The sequence below is a fragment of the Lepus europaeus genome, chromosome 10 (assembly GCF_033115175.1).
Source record: "Lepus europaeus isolate LE1 chromosome 10, mLepTim1.pri, whole genome shotgun sequence".
NCBI lineage: Eukaryota > Metazoa > Chordata > Mammalia > Lagomorpha > Leporidae > Lepus > Lepus europaeus.
Window position 1 is genome coordinate 60,767,860 of NC_084836.1, and position 12,855 is coordinate 60,780,714.

A 12,855-nucleotide genomic window follows, 5' to 3' on the forward strand; every position below is an offset into this window, starting at 1 on the left:
TAGGAAATAACTGCCCTCTGCACGTAGCCCCAGAATGACTGAATCCCATTTTACCATCATCAGAATTCCATCAAGGAAATGATATGGACAACCAATTGAAGCGGGGCCTCGAGCCCTAAAACTCAACCAGGCAAACTGGACAAGAGTGGAACACGTGGAACACGTACCTCTCCGCCCTAGCTTCAATCTGTAACATTCTCAGCACTATCCTTTGGGAAGCTTGGAAATAAAGCCACGGATGCCTGACTCCTAGCTCTGTGTTCTGCAAGAGAAGCCTCCTTTCTTCTACCACTTGGATGTCAGTGATTGCCTTTCTGCGTGTCAGGCAAGAGGACCCAGTTTGGGGGTTCCAAAGGAGCTCCTAGAATCTCTTGTGCAAGTTGTTCTAGACCATAGAAGCCTCCATCTCTGTTTTCAATTGTTGAAGGAAAACTGGTGAGATGAGTCCGAGTTTATGTCCTGGTGTCTGAGAGACCTGAGCCTGGATCAAGGTGCAACTACTTTAAAATAGGCTTCAATCTTGTAACTCAGGCCTGAGCCCTGACCCAGAAGCTCCTAAAAATAAATAAATGAGCTCCCCTTGCAATAATCTCTCCTAGCAACAGCCAATCAGCAGATAGCAGGGAAATACCTAAAGTTCCAGGTGTCTTTTTCAGGGCACTTAAGGTGATTGATAACATCCCAAAACCCTGCAGTTTGATAAGTACATGCCAGCAGCTTGGACCCTATACTTTAGCCAATCAATTTAAAAGGCATCAACCCCAAAGCCATCCAACCACCTTTACTAGGTCCATTCCCGCTGCTGGATGCACTAATCAGTTTTTAGAGATGTCCTTTAAATTTCCTGCGAAATGAGATGATCTGCTAAATGGTACTGTAATGTATAGAATGCTTCTGAAAACCCTATACAAACCCTGTTAACTGCAGAGTTGGGGCTCTCAATTCAAATCCACTGCATCGGTGATGGTTGAGAGTCCAGGCCTGGGCCTGTAATAAAACTTTCCTGTGTTTTACAGAGGTATGGGCTCCTTGGTGGTCTTTGGGGACAATCGAACTGGGCATAACAATGCCAAAGACAATGATTTATAAGGCCAGATGCAATGGTGAGTGTGAAGAAGTGAGGTCATCTACAGCAGAACAACAGGATCTGAGGAGCTGGTAGAAACTAAAGACCAAGCTGCTGAGGTCTCAAGGTCTAGGGGTAATTGTGTGTCCTTAACACGTTATCTCCAAGGAGCAAAGGTAGTGGTTATATGTGAGTTACTGTGAAGGCCAGAGGCAGTCGTCATGGAGCCCTTTCTGGCTTGTTTTTATCTAAACTTAATCTTGTCATCTTTGATAAGTGTTTGTTACAAGAGGCTTCAACCCTGTTCTGTTTCCTGTGTATGTGCTGGCAGGGGGCTGTGCGATGGCATTAGTCCTGAGCACCCTCAGAACGAGAGGCCAAATGCTTGCTGCTCCAGGAGTTTTGGACTCTCAAGCTAATCCATATTCTAACTCTTCATTAAGTTACTCCTTTAAGTCTTCCATTGTTAACCAGCTGCAGCGGCTTTTGCTTCAAGCAAACTGGTCTGTGTTCATGAATCCCTTCAGTTTTGGGATAGTGGTGTGGTTTATCCTGTGACCACAATTCCCTGAAGGATCTAAGAAATGAATTTCAGTTTGGTCAGCTTTTTCTCTTGTGAAGGAGGATGGAAGTGGTAATTTGCAAGTTCATGGCATTTTGGAGTATAAACAGGAAGTCTTTCAAATGGCAGTTTCAATGGCATTTTTTTCTTCCTCTCCTCTCTGCTCAGGAGCAAGTGGTGATGGAGGGCGCAGAAAAATATTTCCCATAAAAATTCATGCCCTTCTGTTTTTTTTTTTTTTTTTTTTTTTTTTTTTTTATTGAATTACCATGGTGGTTTAACATTCCTCTGGGGCAGACTAAACTTTTGATAGATTGTTTTTGACTCCAGGCTCCTGACCTTACCTTAAAGCACTTACTTTCATTTTTAAATTCTCTCTCTGTTCTCTTCATATGTAAATCCTTTTGTCTTGAGCACAGCATTGGTGTGGCAGTGGCTCAGGTCTTTAAGGGGGATCTGAGTCTTAGCTCCTGGCTGGTGGTTTGGCTCTAACCAGACGGAGTCTTGCCTCAGGGGAAGCAGAGCCTCAAGGCCTGTGAGCGCAGGGCTGGCTGGGAGAACCCTCCTACAGGAAGATCTGAATGCCGTGGGTTAACTCGGTGCTTCTGCAGGGCTGCACTCAAAAGAATCTGTTCAGCGTCCCCACTGGCCTCCTCAGTCCTGTTTTCATATATTTTGGGACAGTCAGTGTAGGGTCCATAAGGTCCCGAAGAGGGTGTGCACAGGCCATGGGTGGTTCTTATCAAGTCCATGCAGATCTCTTGCAGTCAGCGTGGCTCTTGCTTATTTTTGTTAATATTATGGTGAAGTTGTTTAATTTTCTGCACCTTACACTGTTTAACAGCCTCTGGCCTGCTTTGCGACCCAGGGATTCTTAAGAACCTGGAGTATCTTCCTGAAGGAAGGTACTGTCTTCCAGTCTCTGGAGGAGAGTAGGAGCCTAAAGTGTTGCCACCTTCCTTCTAATTGTACAGCTCTCCCCTGCCAGCAAGAGAAAGCCGATTTCTCCTGGAGATAAAGCCACAGGGCCAAGTGCCAGTTCCCTCTCACTGACACTCTGGTGCTTAAAATACTCCCACCCTCTGATTTCCTTTGAGTGGAGGTCACACTGAGCTCCGATTTTCTTCCTTATTGCAATCTCTCCCTCTCTCTCTCTCTCTCCCTCTCTCTCTCTCCCTCTCCTCTCTCTCTCTTTCCCCCTCCTGTCACTGTAACTGTATTTGTCAAATAAATAAGTAAATCTTAAAAGAGAGAGACAGGCCCACCTTGGCCCAACTGTTTGAGTTTTCCTGACCCCTTTCTCAACTATGCTCTGAGTTTAGGTTTCCACATTCATTCCCCGTGCTGTCCAACTTTAGCAAGAATGCTGCTGAACAGTGGAAAACACTGACTGCTTCAACCAATACTACTGAGCTGCACACTTAATGATGGTTAAGGGGTAAAATTTGTTACGTGTGCTTTGTCACAACCAGAAAGTAAAGATTTATGCTCAGTTTAACCAGAATTCTCCACACTTCATATTGAATCACCCTCAATATCTAATTGCCTCCCCTCCATCATCCCTCAATTGTCACTGGCTAAGGCCCCAAGCAACTTGAAAGTATTTCTTGTACCTAATTTTTATTTCAAGACCCTAAGGCACCTCGTCTTCTCCAGGGTTGTGTTAGGTTTTAGGGTTTCAGGGTTTGAAAAGTCACAGAGATGACAGATTAAAACAGAAACTACTGCATAGACAGGGTTTGGGACAAAGTTGGAAGCCACCCAGAGAGCAAGAGAGGAGGCTGGCAGTGAATGTTCAGCCCACAGGGAATGGGCCACAGCCCATCTACATTGCTTTTTGGGGAGGGATCCTATTGCAAAAGGGCCTGTTGGTAAAGTCCCCTCCTTTTTTTACAAGGTGTTGTCTCAGCAATTTGGAATCTCCCTCCAGGTGAGAGCTTTCCTAAGCAACAGACATTCCACTTACCTTTAGATCATCAGTGCTCAGTTTTATCCAGTTTGGGGGATATTAGGCCCCTTGCAGGGCCTAATAGGTTCTAATAGGTTTCACTAATATTCCAGGGAGAGTTATAATCTCCAGTCACCCTGGACTAGACCAGACCTTACTGCAAGAGCCTGGCCTGCCCAGATGGGTCCAAAAGTACCCAAAGGGCTCCTTTTGCTTCATATTAGTACTAATATTTCTACCCCAAAAGGAGCTTGAGCACTATTAGCACAATGCAATAAGTCTTTTAAGATTTATTTATTTATTTTGAAACCTAGAGTTAGAGCAAGAGAGAGAGACGTTGTCCAACTATTGGTTCACTCCTCAGATGGCCACGGTGACTAGAGGTGGGCCAAGCTTAGGTCAGGAGCCAGGAGCTTGACAAGGGCCCAAAATCTTGGGCTATCTTCCACTGCCTTCCCAGGCTATTACCAGGGAGTGGATCAGAAATGAAGCAGCCAGGGCAGAAACTGGGGCTCATATGAGATGCCAGCATCACAAGCAGCAGCTTTTCCCATCAGGCCACAGGGCAGGCCCCTGGAGCACATTTAGGAACAGCTCCTGTGATGACAAGAGCTTCCCCTCTTATGTATCCATTCCACCCTCACATGAAAGACACCTTTTTTCCTCTTCTGGGAAGCATGGAAATTATTCCCTTCCACTTCTTTACTTGCTACAAAGAGATTACTCTCTTTGACAACTCCTTCTGCTGTGTTTCTTAGAACTAAGAAACAAGCCCTTGATTTCTGATGGCTTATGAAGTGTTATTCTGTGACCCTTGTCTGACTCCTACAAGAGCTGTGTTAGGTTGCTTTAACCAGAATCCACCATCACTCCTGGTGCTTTGCTTTACTAAGGCTTTATCATTGCCTACTGTTAAAGGCTGTGGTCATTTGTGGCCGGCGCCGCGGCTCACTAGGCTAATCCTCCGCCTTGCGGCGCCGGCACACCGGGTTCTAGTCCCGGTCGGGGCACCGATCCTGTCCCGGTTGCCCCTCTTCCAGGCCAGCTCTCTGCTGTGGCCCGGGAGTGCAGTGGAGGATGGCCCAAGTGCTTGGGCCCTGCACCCCATGGGAGACCAGGAGAAGCACCTGGGTCCTGTCATCGGATCAGCGCGGTGTGCCGGCCACAGCGCGCCTACCGCGGCGGCCATTGGAGAGTGAACCAACGGCAAAAGGAAGACCTTTCTCTCTGTCTCTCTCTCACTGTCCACTCTGCCTGTCAAAAAAAAAAAAAAAAAAAAAAAAAAAAAAAAAAAAAAAAGGCTGTGGTCATTTGTAAAATGTGATGTTGCTCCATTTCTTTCATGTTTGTTAGAGTAAACCAGAATAAATTGCCAATTTTGGAGATAAAATGTTTTCAGTGTTCGAAATTTCATTTGGGTAAATACAATGTAATGAACCCAATATTCTTTCAGTAAGAGTAATTTTGGCAAACTCCATGATTTAGAATTTTATGAAAGAATAATGGCTGTTGTAAATATTATTTGTTCAACGTATTGTTATTAGAATTCAATTGTGACAGTCTCAAATTTTTGTAAAAGAGAATCACCTTAAGAATAATTCCTGGGGTGCTGTGGAGTAGCCAGTAAAGCTGCCATCTGCAGTGCTGGCATCCCATGTGGGTGCTGGTTCAAGTCCTGGCTGCTCCTCTTCCATTCCAGCTCTCTGCGTAGGGTCTGGGAAAGCAGTAGCAGATGGCCCAACTCCTTGGGCCACTGCACTCATTTGAGAGACCCGGAAGAAGCTCCTGGCTCTTGGATTCGGATCAGCTCAGCTCTGGCTATTGCAGCCATTTGAGGAGTGAACCAGCGGATGTAAGACCTTTCTCTCTGTCTCTCCCTCTCTCTGTCTGTAACTCTACCTCTCAAATAAATAAATAAATCTTTAAAAACAAGCAATAATTCCTAATTTTCTTTCTATAAATTTATCTTCATGTATGAAAAGAAGGGAATGTCTCCCAATTAGCATCTAAAATTCCAGAGAGAAACAGAACAGATGTGTGTTCAGATGAATATAGCACATAATATACATTGCCATTATTCCTCTCTTACCTATTTTTGCAATTGTAAATTATAGTCTTTTTAAAGTAGGCTATACAACAGATGGCGAAGAGTTAGTTTAAAGTGATGTTTCTTTTAATATTGACAACTGTGCCAACTGATCTCATACTATAGCAGTTTATTCATTCACTAGAACAATTTACTTACCACATTAAAATATATTGGATTAAGTGGGCATTTCTACCACATTTGCCATATTGTGAGTCTGACTTTAACAGAATGTCACTACAGTGTACTCAGACTCTCTAAAACAATGATGGATGCTGTGAGGCTAGTAAGAAATCACAGTCTGTAAAATGACAAGATTCAGCATGGTACAAAATTCAATTTGTATCCTGCTATCCTTTGTAGGGAAAAAAGATCTTATATATCCATGTATTTAATCATAATGTGACTTTAAATATAATGAAATTCACAGCCTCCTGAAGTACTTTAGCTGTTTCAGCTCCTGGGTGCCAATATATTTAATATACATAATTAGATATATTAGTGAAAAACACATATATATGATTGCTGTGTTCATACATGAGTTTTTGCACATAGTTTCTGAATAATACTCTGAAAATATCACATTCCAGGACACAATAAAATTCCCCACCTTGAAACTGACTCAAGTTCATTAGCTATAAAATCTATGTGAAGCCCCTCCACTGCTCTGAATTAGGAAGGCAGTCTTTTTTGTGGCTGCTAGCATGATTAAATCAATTTTACAAGAGTTGGAAAAGGCACATTATAATAGCTTAAATAATTTAAACATTTTACGCTTTTACATATCTAGATATTAATTATATTTACGTGTAAATGCTAAAAATGCATGACATGAATACTTGGAAAGATAACTTGGTTTAACCTGAGCTCTGTCCCTACCTATAGTCATTTAACTATAACCATTCCAAGATTACATATCCAAAATATGAAATTTGCAGTGGCTTTCAATGTGGTAAGCCTGGGCTTCAGCAGAAGTCAGCTTGTGAAGAGTCCTGGCAGCTCTGCCAAGAGTTGGATCACTGGAAATGGACCTGCCCTGGAGTCGAAGGATGCCCAGGTCAGAGCCACAGATCTTATTGGCTCCAAGCTGAAAAGCCCTTCACTCAGCCCAACTTCCAAAGTGAACACTGCAGCTGAGGGGACAGCCAAGTAGGGTCAGCAACATTGCAGGCAGAACTGTAAATTTCTTGTTAGAGATGCCCCCTGCCTTTACCTGGCCAGCTCTCCTCCCAGGCCAGCCAAGTAATGAAAGTCAACAGAGTGCCTTCCCCTAGGAGGTTCACACCTCCCTTAGGATATACCCCATGTGAAGAGATAGATAGGTCTGGGCCTCTTAACTTACAAGGCCTAAAGCCCACCAGATTATTATCAAGCCCCTTCTATCAGGTTCTATTTGCCTCTCAATCAGAAAAATTACTTGTAGCTTAGACAGCACCTTTCTTAGCTCCTCTAATAATGACTCTGTCCTTTGTTCTAGACCCTGTCTAGTGCACTTGGGCCTCATTCCTTTGTAATCATAACCTCTACTCTACCACCAATGGCTCTACTCCCAACCTGTGTGTACTGATGGTCCTATTCCCCACTTAATGCTGTATAATTGTTCAGACCTGGTTAAGGCCACTCTTAGGATCATTGGTTACTATCCTCAACCTGTCTTTTATGACCTTGTCTAAATATGGTCAGAGTTGGGGAACTTGGAAGGCTTCCATAGCCTTGGCAACTCATGACGACAGCCTAGGGTGGTTACTGGCGCCATAAACTAGAGTGTCAATTTGTTGGGTCAACAACAGGAGCCACTGTGCGCTTGCTCCTGATGTGGAATCTCTGTCCTTAATGTACTGTACATTTTGATTTAATGCTATAACTAGTACTCAAACAGTATGTTTCACTTTGTGTTTCTATGTGGGTGCAAACTGTTGAAGTATTTATACTAAATTGATCTTCTGTATATAAATAGAATTGAAAATGAATCTTGATGTGAATGGAAGGGGAGAGGGAGCGGGAGAGGGGAGGGTTGCGGGTGGGAGGGAAATTATGGGAAGGGGAAGCCATTGTAATCCATAAGCTGTATACTGGAAATTTATATTCATTAAATAAAAGTTAAAAAAAAAAGAAATATATTCATACTATATAAAAAAAAAAAAAGAAATTTGCACCAAGTCAGCACAAGTAGAAGAGGAGACACTGAATGTACCTTACAGAGTTAACCCTGCAGAAATATTTATATCCACTTAAAAATACTTTGGGGGCCAGCACTGTGCTAAGCTGCTGTCTGCAGTGCCAGAATTCTATATGGGTACCAGTTGGAGTCCTAGCTGCTCCATTTCCAATCCAGCTCTGCTGGTGTGCCTGAGAAAGCAGCTGAGGATGGCCCCGGATGCTTGGACCCCTGTACAAATGTGGCAGATCTGTAGGAAGCTCCAGGCTCCTGGCTTCAGCCTGGCCCAGTCCTAGCCATTACAGCCCTTTGGGTGGTGAACCAGCAGATGGAGGATTTCCCTCTCAGTCTCTCCTCTCTCTTAACACTAACCTTTTTATTTCCACCTCAATCTTTTTTATAATTAATAATTATTATGTTAATAATATAAGGGGTACAGAGTGATAACTGAATACATGAATAAAATATGTAGTTATAAAATCAGAGCAATTAGCACTTGCACCTCCTTAAACATCTGAAAACTTTTTTATTAGCAAGTAAAATTATACATATTTGTGGCTTAAGTGTTATACTTAAAGATATGATACAAAGGTGTTGATCAAATCAGGATGATTAATGTTCTTTTGTCCTTATGTTTAGAGAGTTCAGGGTTCTCTCTTCTGGCTTTTCATAAAATATGTAGTAGTATATTGTGAGCTACAGTCATCCCACTGTGATATCGAAGACTAGAATTTATGCCTTCTGTTTATTTGTTTTGCTGACCATTATCTGTGTGTATATATATACACAAACGTAAATGCAGCATGCATGTGTGTGACAGAGAGATGACAAAGAGAATGTGCTGAATATCCTGGCCATACATTTTTGACACCAATTTTCATAAGATATGAGGCTACAACGTGAAAAAACACGTTTTTGAGAAAGTGTTTCTTTTTATAGACTTATTCAAAATCAGAATATCCAATAAAAGCTCATTGTATACCAAGGCCATCGAATGAATTAGAGAACAACAAACTTAGATTTGCTTACCTTGGCAACTGAAAGAATAGACTTTAAATATGTTGGTTTCCTTGATAGCAATTTTTGTTTTAAAGATTGTATTTATTTATTTGACAGGCAGAGTTACAGACAGAGAGAGGGGAGAGACAAAGAGAAAGGTCTTCCATCTGCTGGTTCACTCCCCCAAATGGCTGCAGCAGCCAGAGCTGGGCTGATCTGAAGCCAGGAGCCAGGAGCTTCTTCAGGTCTCCCATGCAGGTGCAGGGGACCAAGCACTTAGGCCATCCTCCATTGCTTTCCCAGACCCTACGCAGAGGAGCAGCGGGGCACATGAACCACTGTCCATAAAGGATGTGAGTGCTGCAGGAAGAAGTTAAGCCTACTACGCCACAGCACGGCACCTGATACCAATCTAAAAATCAAAAGTATGGGACAGCAACAACAAAGAGCTTTCTGAAAAAGGACAACTATATAAATATGAAAATAGTGTAGAAAAAGTTAATTGAAATGCAAATTTCATAAAGTAATACCTGAAAAGTATAATATTTTGCTTAGTATGACATTAGCAGAAAAATAGCCCATATTAATAATCAAAATTAATTTAAAAATAATTTTCAGGAGGACCATGCATAATTTTTATTTGAAAATATATACTCTCATAATGCACATGGTTTAGCCTTTAATGCAGAACACTGGTTTTAACAGTTATTTTCAGTAATGCTGATTTATATCACGGAATAAGTGACCACATAAAAGACATCTTCAGTGTATTAATTATGTACTATAACAGTTGAACTCAATTTTAGTAACACTAATGCTTTAATAAAAGTTGAAGCTGCTCATGGTGAATGATTTTCAAAACCAATAATAAAATATATTGAGAAAACACTAACCTGTAATAGGAAATAAGTAACATTTCTGGGTTTGTTTCATTATTGCTTAGTGATTGTGGAAAATGGTTAGTAACTAGATATAGAAGTATATAGTGCTATTGCATTATAGTAACTAGATATAGAAGTATATAGTGCTATTGCATTATAGCCTCTCATTTTATTTCCTGTACCTAAATGAAAAAACACATATTTTGTCACTCTGGAATTACACCCATTTTGTTGCTATTGTTTGTTGAAGCATAAGAAAATAAATGACAAATATCATTACATTTCACACTAGATATATGTCACCATCTAAAAAAAAAAAACTACTATACCAATATCACACCTAAAAAGATTTAGCATTCACTAATATTATCTATTATTCAATCCATATTAAAATTTCTCCAATTTTCCCATGAATATCATTGTCAGCTATTTTCTGTCTTTTTAATTTTTTTTTAAATTAAATATATATATTTATTTATTTTAAAGGGAGAGTTACAGAGAGAGAAGGTGAGACAGAAAGAAGAGATTTACACTAGGTGGTTCACTCCACAAATGTCTGAAATGGCCAGGCCAAAGCCAGGAACCAGGAGCATTAGCAGGAAGTTGGATCGGAAGTGGAGCAGCCAGGACTGGAACTTGCACCATATAAGATTCTATATCCCATATAGGATTCTAGCATCACAGGTGGCGGCTTAACCTCCTGTGCCCCATTGGATTTTTCTTAAGTCAAAGATTAAGTGACTTATAACAGACTGCATTTTGTTATCATGTTCTTTAATATTCTTTAATGGAGAAGACGCTGATGTTCTCATTTTCTGATACTGACATTGTTCAATATTCCATACTGGTTCACTTTTAGCTTGCTGCACAATCTTAATTTTTCTAATCATTTTCTCATGATAGATTCAAGTTAAAATAGATTCAAGTTAAAACTTTTATTCCAAACATTATATTGATGATATCATCTATTTCCCATAGCATCCTATTATCAAGTACGTAATGTCAATTTAACCCATTATTGCTGAGCTAGATTGATTGTTCATGTGGTGCCAGTCCACTGCAAAATGTTACTTCTTATAAAAATCTTTACTCCTCCAAATATGCCTACCTTAGCACTTGCAGGGCTGCTTAAAATTGAGACTCTCTCTATGCAACTCATCACATAAACAGACTCACAGCCATAAATGTGGCAGGGTTTTCTGTTTTACCTTGTTTTGTTTGTCATTCTTATCTCCAAATTGTCTCCACCTATTTGTGAGGATAGGCATGCCCAAATAAGCTCCCAACACTGACATGTGAATACTCTCCTACTGATCCAAATAAGGGAATGCTAGATTTGTGCCTCAGAGAATTGAAGTTCTTTAAAGAACTATGGCTACCAATTTTATCTGCAAGATACTTGACCTACATCATCCCATTTTGAGCTTAGTGGTAGTATGCAGCTGCCTCTCACGTATTTTGATTCAGGTTTACAGATACCTACTACTTTTTTTTTAAGATTTTATTTATTTATTTATTTATTTGAGAGGTAGAGTTAAAGACAGTGAGAGGGAGAGAAAGAAAGAGGTCTTCCTTCTTTTGGTTCACTCTATGTGGCCGCAATGGCTGGAGCTGCGCTGATCCGAACCCAGGAGACAGGTATTTTTTCCTAATCTCCCACGCAGGTTCAGGGGCCCAAGAACTTGGGCCATCCTCGACTGCCTTCCCGGGCCACAGCAGAGAGCTGGATTGGAAGAGGGGCAGCCGGGACTAGAACCGGCGCCCATATAAGATACCAGCGCCACAGACGGAGGATTAACCTACTGCACCACAGCGCCAGCACCTACTACTATTTTTTAACTAGTATATACATGCTCTCTAATTTTCATGGGATTTATAAAAGGAGAGGGCAACAAAAGCATTTTTACTCTAATATTTTAAAACTAAAATTGTCTGTTTTGTGTTTTTCATGCAGTAGATCAACAGGAAAACACAGAAATTATTTTTCTAAGTGGAATAACTGATATTGATTACCATGAAGATTTACAGTTGTTCCTACACATTTAGAACAGGAAATTATATGTCTGAAATTCAGAGTATTCACTTGGATTAAAAAAAAAAGCTCTGTATACATGTGTTGAGATATTGTACTGTACCCCTTAAAGATATTTCAGCACTAAATGTTAATGAAAAATTTATAAATGTGGCAAACACTTAAAAAGCAGAAATGACCGAAACCTGGCTTCTTTTGTATCTCTTACATTCTGCTTCATGCATTTTTGTATTTTTTAACTGCACTGTTAGTCAATACTTGGGATATATTTGTTCCTTACAGAACTTCCTGAATCTCCACATGGCTATTGCCTAATAGCAAAATTCACCTCTACCTAAATACTTAAATGATTCTTCTCTTATCACAATTGTCTACCTAGTGGTCATTTACATTTATAATGTGTCTATCAATTTCCAGGGGCTCTCCAAAGCACCATAGATACACCATTTCATTCACCTATCACTGCATATGTTTTGCTTTGTTTTGTTTTGAAAGGCAGAGAGACTTACAAAGAGTGCTCCCAACATCCAGTTCATTCTCTAAATGCCCGCAATGAATAAGACTGGGCCAGGAACTGAGTTCAACTCTCCCTTGTGGGAGGCAGTGACCCAATGACTTGAGCATTCCCTGCTGCCTCCCTAGGTCATCATTAGCAGGAGGTTGAAATCGGGAGCTGCGGTTGGGAATCAAACACAGAACTCTGATATGAGACATGAGTGTCTCAACTGGCAACTTAATTGCGAGACCAAAATTCAGTTCTCATATGTGGTTTTAATTATTATCCTCATTTAGATGTAAGTAAATCACAGCACAGGACAGGAAGGTGAGTGAGTTCTGAGGGATGTCAGAAGTCAGGATTCAAACATGATATTTTATGTATTGAGCATCTCCCCCAAGTCCCTATCCTCTCCTGTGTTGCATACAGGTGGTTTGCTAGCTTGGATAAGCAAACCTGAAATAGGAGTTGTAGCCCTTAGACATCATGATTTGAACCATTGCTCAATTTCTATTAGTATCTCTTTGCATCTATATAAAATAATGGAACTTCTCCCTACTGGTCATTTTAAACAGAGATAAATTTGCCAACCTCTCTGACTTTAAATGCAGTATTTTTTTTTCTTTT